Source organism: Rattus norvegicus, chromosome 11, assembly GCF_021556685.1.
Source record: "Rattus norvegicus strain SHRSP/BbbUtx chromosome 11, alternate assembly SHRSP_T2T, whole genome shotgun sequence".
Classification (NCBI taxonomy): Eukaryota; Metazoa; Chordata; class Mammalia; order Rodentia; family Muridae; genus Rattus; species Rattus norvegicus.
In genome coordinates this window covers 22,087,805-22,099,493 of record NC_141544.1, presented here as the reverse complement: position 1 = coordinate 22,099,493, position 11,689 = coordinate 22,087,805, and the positions used below count along the sequence as shown (strand labels likewise).

Genomic DNA, 11,689 nt, shown 5'->3' with positions numbered 1-11,689 from the left:
TATTATGTTTCCACCTATGGATCTATAATAAACTTCTTGATAAAACTCACCCTCTGTGGTTTCTGATTTTCAATCTTTACGTTCATGACAAAATAACTTGAACGACATTGGTTTTGGGTAGATTTGATGGCTACAGAATTATTCTGGTACCCTAGCACCCCAAACTATGCTCATTAAGATCCAAGAAACTCTCCATCACTTATAAAAGCAACCAATAGTCCCATAACAGAAGTATGGCTATTACTTTCTTTTCTTTCTTTTGTTTTATGTTTGTTGTTCATGGTGCTTACTATTGCTTCAAAGTTTTCTGTCTGAGAGTTGCCCCATAATTACTCTTGAAAATGATGACATCCCTGACGTGCTGAAGTCTTATTGTCTGTGTCCTTTCAGAGTTCATAGTTTCAATGCTGCTTTTACCCTGGGTGAGATATATATGTGTATATCCACAAATTCCCTAGGCTCCAATAACATGGAAGAGGTTTAAAGTTGATTAATTAATTTTATAATTCTATTTCTCCTTCACAATGACATTTTATTGTTAGGTGAGTGCTAAGAACACTCAGAAATACAAGTATTTTTCAGAAGACAAATTCATTTATATATACATACATATGTGTATATATACATACATATATATATATATATATATACTGCATGACATTACAGAATGTATGTGGACAATAACATGGTTGCTATAGTGAAGAAGGTAACATGTCAATAATATTACACAGTTGACAAGTGTGAGTTGTTGTATGTGTCTGTGAGTGTGTAAGAACAGTTAGAATTTATTCATTTACTGAGTATCTCAAGTAAATTGCAACATTATAAACTACTTATGCTGTATATTAATAAATGTGTTTGTATAAATATACATATGTACATTTATTAACTTTTTATATCTTGAAATACTATGCTTTAATATTAAATTAAAGAAAGGCTATTTCTTTCAGCTGTGAAGCTGTGCTCTGTGGGTGGGTCTGTGCACTGCATGAAGGAACACTTGCAGTCTGGCATCAGCACAAAGGACCACAGTAGCTTGAAATGGCTGCTTTCTCTGCTGGATAGGGAATGGCATGAGCCTCAAATTAATTCCTGTGACTCAGATTCTCCTCTAATATGAAAAGGAGAAGTTGTGCAATTCTGTCACCACATCGAAGTGGGGATTCCTTTAAAGTCAAGCCAAAAGTTCATTAAGTTTTAAAAAATTCCCTGCTTTTGTTTCAACTTTAAAGGTTTTTGACCTTAAGTAAGTTATATAACTTACAACATGGTTTCATAATTAGCAAATGGCAATTTTTCAAGCTAACACTTCTTTAAATATTGGGAAACAAAAGATATCACATTTTGTTTGTCCCTGCAAACTGATCTTAACCATAGTCTACCTTATAGTGTCATTGCATAATTAGTCCCGTACTAATGTAATAATGCAATGTTCTTCTAACCCATTGTAAGGGTTAGTAATTCACCAAAGAATGACACTGGATTCAAATAGTATGCAAACACAGAGTATTTTATTCTGAAGAAGTCCAGTATGGTGGGTTCTCCCCATTACCAGGATAGAGAGACAACCAAGTGAGCTTGCAGGCATGATTTAAAGCACATTAGGGAATTCTGATGTAGGGGACCTTCATTTAATCTGTTGGGTCCCTCTATGTGGACAGGACATTCTGGTACTGGAGTGTGGAGGCTGGAAACTTGCTGGGGAGGTCTAGAGACTGAAGTCTGGCAACTGCTGCTGACCTTGCCTCAGACCAGGTGGCAGGGCAACTTCTGAGGTCTGCACTGGCCTGGAATTATCCAGTTCTTGGAAACAGAGATTTAGACCTAGCGTCCTTAACTGCCAATTTTAACCCTGTCATGGAATCAGCTTACCCTCTCAGAACCTTATGAGGAGATAAAAGAAGCACGTATGTGTATATATGTATGTATGTATATGCACATGTAAATAAGAGCACACATGAATGTTTTCATTAGGTGGCTATCATAGAAAGATCTTTGCTAATTATTGTTTCTCCTGTGATATGAAACATACTATTTTCAGCATCAGTATCTAAAACAGCTCAGAAATGAACTGTAAGTACAGGATGGGAAAGTTTGAACAGAATTTGTAAGGTTTTTATGGCAGTATATACCCCAATGAACTGACCCTTTTCTCAGAATGATTAGACAGTAGTTTAGATCTTTAGCTCCTGCAGTCTAATCATAGACCTTGACATTTAACCAGCATGGAGATTATGTGTCTTTTCTCGATGCCTACGCTTGTAATCAGGTTACAGAGTCATTGCATCTGATCAATCACAATTATTGCTTCTCAGGACCTACAGGTGAGGGTTATTTTTTTTCAAAAACGAGCTGTTCATAACTTCTGTAGTGTGTTTGTCTCTTTGCTTTGTCTGGAGAGATACTTTGCAGACTGTGGATATTTAGCAAATATTAAATGATGATTCTTTATTGACCTTCCTAGGTTTGGGGAACTTTGGAAAAATTTTCAGAGAGACGTTTTAAATGTTTTGTGATCTTTAGGATTTTAAAATAGAATTATGATGACCTTTCCGAAGGAATGAAGCAGAAAGTTGTTCTAACCTGAAGGCCAAGCAGCTGAAATTGATACGACCAGCTTCTCTCCCACTCAGTAATAATCTCTAAGTGGATACACTGAGTGCGAGCTTTTTGTTAATTCCAATTTATAGGACATCCTGGGGATGGCATTGTCAGAAAGGACAAATGGCCTCCACTGCCTGGAAGTAGAGTGTCAAAGAAATTCTTCGCAGACAGCCGAGGTAGATACTCGGTTCCCACATCCTCAGTGGGAGTATTGGTTCCAACTATGGTGTTATATGCTGTTAGTTTCATTACCAGCGAGATCACATGAAAGTGGATCCTGTAAATATTTCTTAATGCAGTAAAAGCTGCCCAAAATATAGTGCCTTAACACAAAATGTTTATCCTATGCTTCTGTAGGAGGCTAAGAGCCCTACCCTAGCTCCTTCTTCAGGGTCAAGAGTCTGAACAAAGCAGTCTTCTGGAGGCTCGAGGAAGAGCCAGTTTCCTGATCCCATTGCCTATAACTCCTTGGTTTAGGGCCTCATTTCTTCATTCTCAGAACCAGGGCAGCAGAGACGTTAGACTCCCGCAGTCTAATTATAGACCTTGATATTTAACTTGAAGCAGACAGAGATTTTGACTTTTCATCATGGCATAGTATATATTGTATATTATATGTAACAGGATCATTATCATATTTTATCTCTGTCACCACTGTAAAAGCAACCTCTTCCCTGTAAAGCCATGTAGTCATAGGTTTGGGGGATTAGGACTTGAACATCTCACGGGAAGGTGCGGGTGTTAGTTTCTGTTAGCATACATTGAATGAAAAATGATATTTTCAGTGTGCAAGTACAGAATACCATTTCAGTGTCAAAGTGAGGAAGTAAAAAGTTGGGAAAAGATGATGATTAGTGGTGAGTAAAGTGTATTTTCTTTTTTTAAAAAAGAGTTATTTATTTTATTTATATCAGTACACTGTAGCTGTTTTTAGACACCAGAAGAGGGGATCAGATCCCATTACAGATGGTTGTGAGCCACCATGTTGTTGCTGGGAATTGAACTCAGAACCTCCGGAAGAGCAGTCAGTGCTCTTAACCTCTGAGCCACCTCTCCAGCTTGTAAGTGTACTTTCAATCGTCATGTTTTAATCATGCCAGGGATGTTTCTTTGCTGTGTAGATTTCCTGACCTCCAATTGTGTCACCTGGATGAGAAGTTTAGTATGCTCTCCTCAGTGAACTCTTTGGGAAGGTTTATGTTGACTTTCATATCAACATGAAGCATTATAATTTCTTGGCTCAGAGCTCATTAGCATAAAGGCCCATCTGAGGCTCAAATTGTTACTTCTCAAATTGGTACATTTTTCGATGTATCTTTGATGTACTTTTGTGTTGATCATCAAATGAAGCTTGAGGTAACTTTGGTACTTTACTTGCTCTGGCCCTGAGAGGAGGATGCCCTGGTCTGTTGCAGAATACTTACCTACTATGATATGGCAGACAGGGTAGCATGTGAATTAGAGAATTTGACCCCTTGTTGAGAAGTTATCTCTTCAAAACCCTGCTTTGAAAAAAAAAACATAGAGCTGAACAATGACCATTGGAGTGTATCAAGTCTGTCATCTCACAGGTGGTGACTAGACATTAATTACATCAATGTCTTCAAGGAACAGATTCTGTTGAAAAAGTCTAACAATGCCAGCCAGTAAGATGTTTTGATCTGTCAACAAATAGTATGTTGTTATAGCTACAAGAAAATTAATGGAAACTGAATTTGACATGGTAACATTTTAACAATTTTACTCTTAAGGCAGATTCCCTTTCTTCCTCTAAACAATTTTTTTAGACTAAAATATTTTCCTTCTTGATTGCCTTGTGTAAATATATATGTTCTATTTCCTTTGAATTTTGATAATCTGTTTTTAAATTCTAATAGTGAAGTTTATAACAATCACTTGATGTAAAATATTAGAAAGTACTTGAAAATATATACCCTTTGGTTGGCTATATTAGATATTCTTTTAGTTGAAAAATGAATCTTTTTTGTTTTGGAGTCATGATTTACCAATATAAGGTATGGTACTATAGTGGGAAATACATGAATTACCTGTCTATTTTTTTAATAAAGAATAAAACCTTATGTCTTAAATGATTTGATGTAGAACTTCGTGTGCAGGCAAATACTATATGACACATTCTGAATTTGTTGCTCTATAAGTTAGATAAAATCATTATGTTTTTTACATTGAATGCATTTGTGTGTCATTAAATAACTAATAAGGTATAAAGAAATCATTAGCCTTTCTTTAGAAAGATATTTAAGCTAGTGAACTATAAAATTCCAAGTTCTTCTAAATGTCACTTGGAGTTCTGGGGGATGTCTCTCTTTTGAATTCAGAAATCATAAATTGAATATCTTGATATAGTTGAGTAAGCGGGAAATGAGCACTGCTTTGCAATCTACTGGTGGATGTGATCCTAAGCAGTAGCACAAGGGTGGAGAGGGCGAGGATGCATAATAAATGTGTCTGAAATGGGTTCAGCATAGAGTGAATAGCAATGTGTCCTCTAGATTCTAGGAAGTGTGTCTCTGTTTATTCATCATGCATCCTAAAGAACAGGCGTGTGATGGATAGATCCTTCCAAACTTAGTTATAATTATTGTACTATTCTAAAAGAAAATTAAATCTAGAGAGATATTTCTAATGTAGCAATATAATCTAATGGCAACAGCTACCATGAACTTGTCTGTCTTTCCCTCACTGAGACTCCTAATCATTTTAAAAATCAACCTACTTTTGAAATATATTCAGGAATGCATATTGTTTACTCAACACTGGTGATTTCAATTTTAAACAAGTGAGACTGGAATCAGGCTTTTTTTTTTATAGGATGAAAAATGTCTTTACAATTTTTGTTTCATTTTAGACTTAAAATTTCCTTTCATTTTTTTCACCTTTAAGGATTGTGAGGAATTCCAGCTTCCCTACTGTTGTGTCTTACATAGATTCATGTTGAATATGTATTTCCCAGCATCTAGAGATGCTGATTCAGTGTCGTTGGTGACAGGTGTCTCAATGACAAAGGCAGGAGGCCTTTAAAATCTTTCCAGTTTGGGAGTGTCAGGATGGGTATGACATAGACTCATGCTGACAATCTAAAATGAAGGTTCTTGGCATAATTGCTATTCATTCAAAAGTTAAGAAATGCAGCTGTGTCCTCTTCACATCCATTCCCTGCAAATTCTCCACAGGGGATGTAGACCTGCTCCCTTCACTTGTGAGTTTCCCAACCTTCTGCCTTCTCTTCTTTTGATGGTACTAAAGATCAGTGGACAAAATATTCTTCTCCTAACTAAACTTAGACTGACCAAAGTAATCCACTTACTGGGGTAGGGGGTGGTTCCTAATACACAGAGAAAGACTTCTGCTTTTATTTATAAAAGAATGAATGCCTCTTTCCTTCTGTCTAGTGAATGGGGACACACAGGCACTTCAGACTATCCTCAAGCAAAGCAGAGAGAAACACTTAAATGAATAAATAAAGGAGGTGGCTAGCACTGGCTCTCTCCAGAAATGATGTGCAATATTTCTTCAGATGAAGGAAGAATGAGTTAGCTGAAAGACTATTAACTCTTGAGTATAGTGGTAAGCTATCTGACTCATACTTTTGTGAATCACTCTTTGCTTTGTGCAGCAAAATGAAGGCTAAACACATATAAAAGTGGTTAAAATCTGGGCGTAATTTTGTAGTAAGTGTGTCTTAACATGAGCTATTCCCATGTTTTCTGCCTACATAGAACTTTGAACTATTGTCGAGAAACACCCACACCTTAACATAGTTATTGCTATTCAGGGTCACGTCATTTCACAAAGCTCTTCTGTTAACTAGATTCTTTCTCTCCCCAGCCTTATGGGTGATTCTGCAAACAGGCCCCAGGCTAATAGGCTTCCTTTCCTTGGACCCTAGCAGCTAAGGACCAGAGATAACCTGACTGTCAGCATGTACAGTGGACTACCTGTCAATCATTTGATAAAAACTTTCCAATTCCTCTAAGTTGTAGAAGAAAGAACATCACTAAGTCACTTGGGTCCAGATGCTTTCTGGCTCCTTCACATTGTTGTCTGCCAGCCCGATGATGCTGTAAATTTCACTTCTAATAAGTCTCCTCTAAAAACAACAATCATCTCACTGTCTTCCCTTTGAACTCCAGATCTGAAAACTTCCTGGTAATTGTAGGTCTTCTGGCTAATTGGGCTCAGTATTGCACTCAGTCATTGGGTATGACTCTTCTTCCCACAGGAACAACTTGACAAATGTTTCCTTTCATGCATACACAGTAATAAAGAAAATACAACATTTACTACAGCTATGAATGAATTACTTAAAAATAGATCTCAATTCTGATTATTAGGCAGACTGAAAGGTTCTAAGAGCTTCTTATTAAATTTAAAGAAAAACACCAGGACAAAATAAGTAGTATTAGACCAAGAATTTCTTTCCTTTCCTTTTTCCTTTCCTTTTCCCTTTCCTTTCCTTTCCTTTCCTTTCCTTTCCTTTCCTTTCCTTTCCTTTCCTTTCCTTTCCTCTCCTTTTCTTTCCCATTCTTTATTTGTTTGTTTCTTCCTTTCTTTTTAAAAATGAATTTATTTCTTGAGAATTTCATATATGTATACAATGTCTTTGGATTGTATCTATTCCCTTCTATCATCCTCTAACTCCTCTTAGATATCCCTAGAACAATTTAGTTTTGATCACTAGAGTCATGCAGATTTATGGTTGCTTCAGATAGTGATCAGCTTACTGTACATTAAATAACAAAATAAAAAAATATCCTTGGGTCCATCTGAATGGCACAGTAGATAAAGGTGCTACCATCAAGACTGACGACATGAGTAGACTCTCTAGGACCTACATGGTGGGAGAGAATCTACCTGTAAAATTGTCCTCTTATACATGGGCCATGTCACATTTATATGTACATACTACATACGACACACATACACACACACACACAAACAGAAACACACATATACATATACATATACACAAACACAGAATTTTACATGGGAATTTGAATAGTAAAGAAATGGGGTACCTAGATAGATGTAGCCCCCCACATTTGTGCTTCTGGACTCAAACTTTGGACTCTTGTCATACTAGGAAACAGAAGGTAAAATTTTAGCCCAAACTTCAATTTTCATCTACTTTCTATGGATGAGTTCAAATTAATAACTTTTGGTGAAGGAAAAAACAAACAAAATACCCCATCTTTCCAGAGGCATGATATGTTTGTGATATATGAAGTCAATACTCCAGTGTGAGCTTTTTGACTTTTAATCATCTATCACTAGTTCCATTTCTTTGTTTCCTTTAATTTTTCTTTCCTTCCCTTTTTTGGCTTATTTTTCCTAGGTAGACGTTATATCTAAGTGTTGAGACTCATGACTACCTAACATACCTGTCCTCTGAGAGTATTTATCCAACAGCTGACTGAAACAGATGCAGAGACACACAGCCAAACATTAAACTCAGGGAGCCTGAAGGATCTTAAGGAAGAGTTGGGGTAAGGATCGAGGGACCTGGAGGGGACAGAGACTCCACAAGAAGATCATCAGAGTTGGAGAACCTGGACTCTGGGATTTCCAGAGAAGAAACCACCAATCAAATAGCAAAGAGTTAGGCCCCTTGCACATATGTAGCTTATGTGCAGCTTGGTCTTCATACAGGTCTCCCAACGACTGGAGAGGACCTGTCCCTAAAACTGTGTCTGCATACAGGTCCAGTTCCCCTAATGGGCAGTCTACTCTGGTTTCAATGGGAGAGGATATGTCTAGTCCTGCAGTAACTTTATGTGCCAGGATGGGTTCATACCTAGGGGATCCACCACCCTCTCAGAGAAGAAGATACTGGGGATGGGGGAGGGGCTGTATGAGGTGGGACTGGGAGGAAGGGGGAGCTGTGATCTAGATATAAAGTAAACAAACAAATTAATTAGCAGACAAAAGACTCATGAGTACAATTTACTTATAGTTGGACTGTTTATTTGTTAAAATTCACTATTACTTTCATTTTATATCAAACGAATAATGTATAGATGACATAAAAAGTTTTGATAGAGGAATATCTCACACAATGGTGTGAATGGCCAATCATCACATTTATGAGCCACAAATGATCAAGAACTCTGTATGTAAAAGGGGTTTCCAGATTTTGGGATAGCAGATGCAGAGATGTTCTGCTGTGCTGATCTCTGCAATCCTGAACTAAAAGGCCTTGGAAAAGACCTCTGCTTACTTAATATAAGCTTTCCTCTTGGTACATATACTGTCCCTTTTGAAGACAACAAAATCCAAAGTAACTTTATTTTAAATGTAATAGTATTAGTGAAAATAAACTAAGCCACAGGGCACCTAGGTTTAGTCTGGGATTGTCTCAAGTAACTCCAGAATCTATAGCCTTCTTTTCTCGACAGGTGGAGAGCCCAGGGAATGTGGCATTTGAGGCATGCTTTGGTAACCTATATTTTTTACAAAGCAGCTGTGAAGTGATTAGTGAATCATTTTAGGACATTACATAGTAATTGCTAAAATGATTAAGGCTCATTCCCCTCCTATATCCAATCCCTTAACCCATCATTTCATACTTTCACAATTTAAATACAGATCATCCAAATTTTGATTCACTAATGTGCTCATTTAGTTGAAGATCAATTTTGTTTATGAAAGATTTTCATGAGCTTTCCATGATCTTATGCAAACATGATGACACAGGACCATTCTTGGTTCAAAGCATAAAAAATGAGGGGTGTGGTTGAAAAAGAAGAGGGCAGAGGAGGGGCAAGAAGATGAAGGGAGGAGGGATGTCAGGCTGAAGTTGGGGAGGGGAAATGATTTGCTTACCCTACGACTCTCTTGGAGAAAATAATCCCTATCAAAAACTCATTAAAACGTAAATACTTTCAAATCCATTGATGGCTTTCACTTCTACTGAGGATAAACTTGATCATATCTCTACACAAAGCAACAGTCCAAGCAGATGGAGCAAGATAATTATGTATTTTTTTAAAAAATCGCTACTCTTTAAGAGTCATATTTTTGAAAACAATACTTACACACACACACACACACACACACACACACACACACACACACACCATTCCCAGAATCTGAGTGTGTTACTACAACCCTGATAACATGATTATTCATCTCCAAAGATAACAAAATGTTACTGCTGCATTTTTGAGAGGAAAAAGGAATGGGGGGGTTGACTGATAAAATAGTCAAACAGCGCTTGATAACAATTTATTTCTGACCTTTCAATGCCTTCTGTTCCTAATGATTTTCTGTCATTTCTGTCTAGTCCATACTTGAAGTTAGGTCTCAGAGGTACTTAGTTTCATGTTGCCACTTAACTTTCAACTTCCATTTTCAGCACAGAAAGGTAAATCAGTAACTGTCACTTTGGCTTCTCAAGGTTTGTCAGGCATCCAAAAGGGATTATGGCATAGATCTGAAGGGGATTTCATGTGACTTTTACTTTAATTTTGACATAATCATGGAAATGCCTTAGGACTCCAGGAACTTAATTATCCTGAAAGTTAACCTCTCTCTCTCTTCCTTTGCTGAGCTTTCTGGTTCACCAGTCTTTCTCTTCCCTGGCTTATCAAGAAATAATTAAGGAAGAAAGAAAGAAGAAAGTAGGGACATTTATGGTGACATGCATGTATACTTGATAACTGTCTCCTTTCTCTAATATTCTTTTCCTTTTGTATTTTATGTGCTTTGAGAAGACACGCAACTTTCTTAGTCCGGGCATTTTGGCGCCCATGCAGAACCCTTTGCACAGGTAGTGCCTCTATCTTTATTTCAAAATATTATTGAGTCCAATTTTTAGTTTTGCAAAGGGAACCCTGGAGGATCAGAATCCACCCAGAGGTCTTCAGAAGAAAACGAGAAAAACAATTCTTAGGGAATCATCTGTGGAGAATTACTAGTTTTAGATCTTAAAACCTTTTATGTTTTGTTGTTTATTCATTCAGATAGATTTGTCTATATAAAGTTGGACATGGATTTTGTCTGTATAAGTCAATTTTTCTTTATTATATTGAAGCTGACACAAAATGGCTTAAACCAGGACACTTTTAGGATTGCTGGATTTAGGATCTAGAGAAGTGGGTATAACAATTTCATCCTGGATTAAAACAGTTCACTTGTAGGCTCACTCCTCAAATAGGAAGATAAGAACTGAAAATAGCCCCAGGAAATTCCTAAAACTGGCTGAATTCACTAAGACACTTCCTGCCAGAGTAAGCAATGAAAGTTAAAAGACCTTCTCAGAGTAATGGAGTAAAGCTGTATAAAAGACTTTTCAGGAGCTGAAGGGACACCAGTAGAAGGGGAAGCCCTTGGTCCTGCCAAGGCTGGACCCCCAGTGTTTTGGATTGTTGGGGGGTCGTTAATGGGGAGTGGATGGGGAGGGGAACAGCCATAAAGAAGGGGAGGGGGAGGAGTTAGGGGGCTGATGGCCTGGAAACCGGGAAATGGAATAACAATCGAAATGTAAATAAATACTTAAGTTAATACAGAGAAAAAAAAAAGAAATACCCAATTTAATTAAAAAAAAACAAACAAACAGACAAAAGACTTTCAGACAAGCCAAGCTAGAAAGAAGACTTTGAGGTTGGACTAGTTTCCTGTAAGAAGCAGAAACCTGCTGAAGAGCCTTGGAAAGGCATAGATCAAGTGTGACACCTGGAAATGACACTCTCCAACCTGTTAAGTTTCCTGCAGGCTGTGCAGTGGACTTCAGGTGCCCAGCATTGTGAAGAGTCAGTGTGCTAGAGTGGACTGTGGTGAGGCCACTGTCTGTGAAGCACTTCTGCTCTTGTCAATAACTGCTTACCCATAGTTCTCTAAGTGTCCTCTCAAAACGTCATCAGTTTACTAAACTGGACTTTGGTGGTAGCTGTACTTCGGTCTGTTGTGGCTTTCCTATCTAAAGTGAGAAGTTGTGTGTGCTGTGTATCTCCAGAAAAAGTATTGTCATCCAAAGCTTCTCACCCTCTGCTCGTCAACATTTTTCTCTCATGCCCTCTCCATGTTTTGTCTCTGCATCTTTCTTGGCGTTGCCCTTTGTTCTGTC

At 37.5% G+C, this 11,689-nt stretch overlaps 1 non-coding gene across 1 annotated transcript; it reads right to left on the bottom strand.

Annotated features, from left to right (window-relative positions):
• Positions 1-8,621: 8,621 nt before the first annotated feature.
• LOC120095779 (small nucleolar RNA U13) lies at positions 8,622-8,724 on the bottom strand. The gene has a single exon (XR_015633818.1). It is a non-coding gene; the product is annotated as a small nucleolar RNA U13 (small nucleolar RNA).
• Between the last annotated feature and the right edge of the window lie 2,965 nt (positions 8,725-11,689).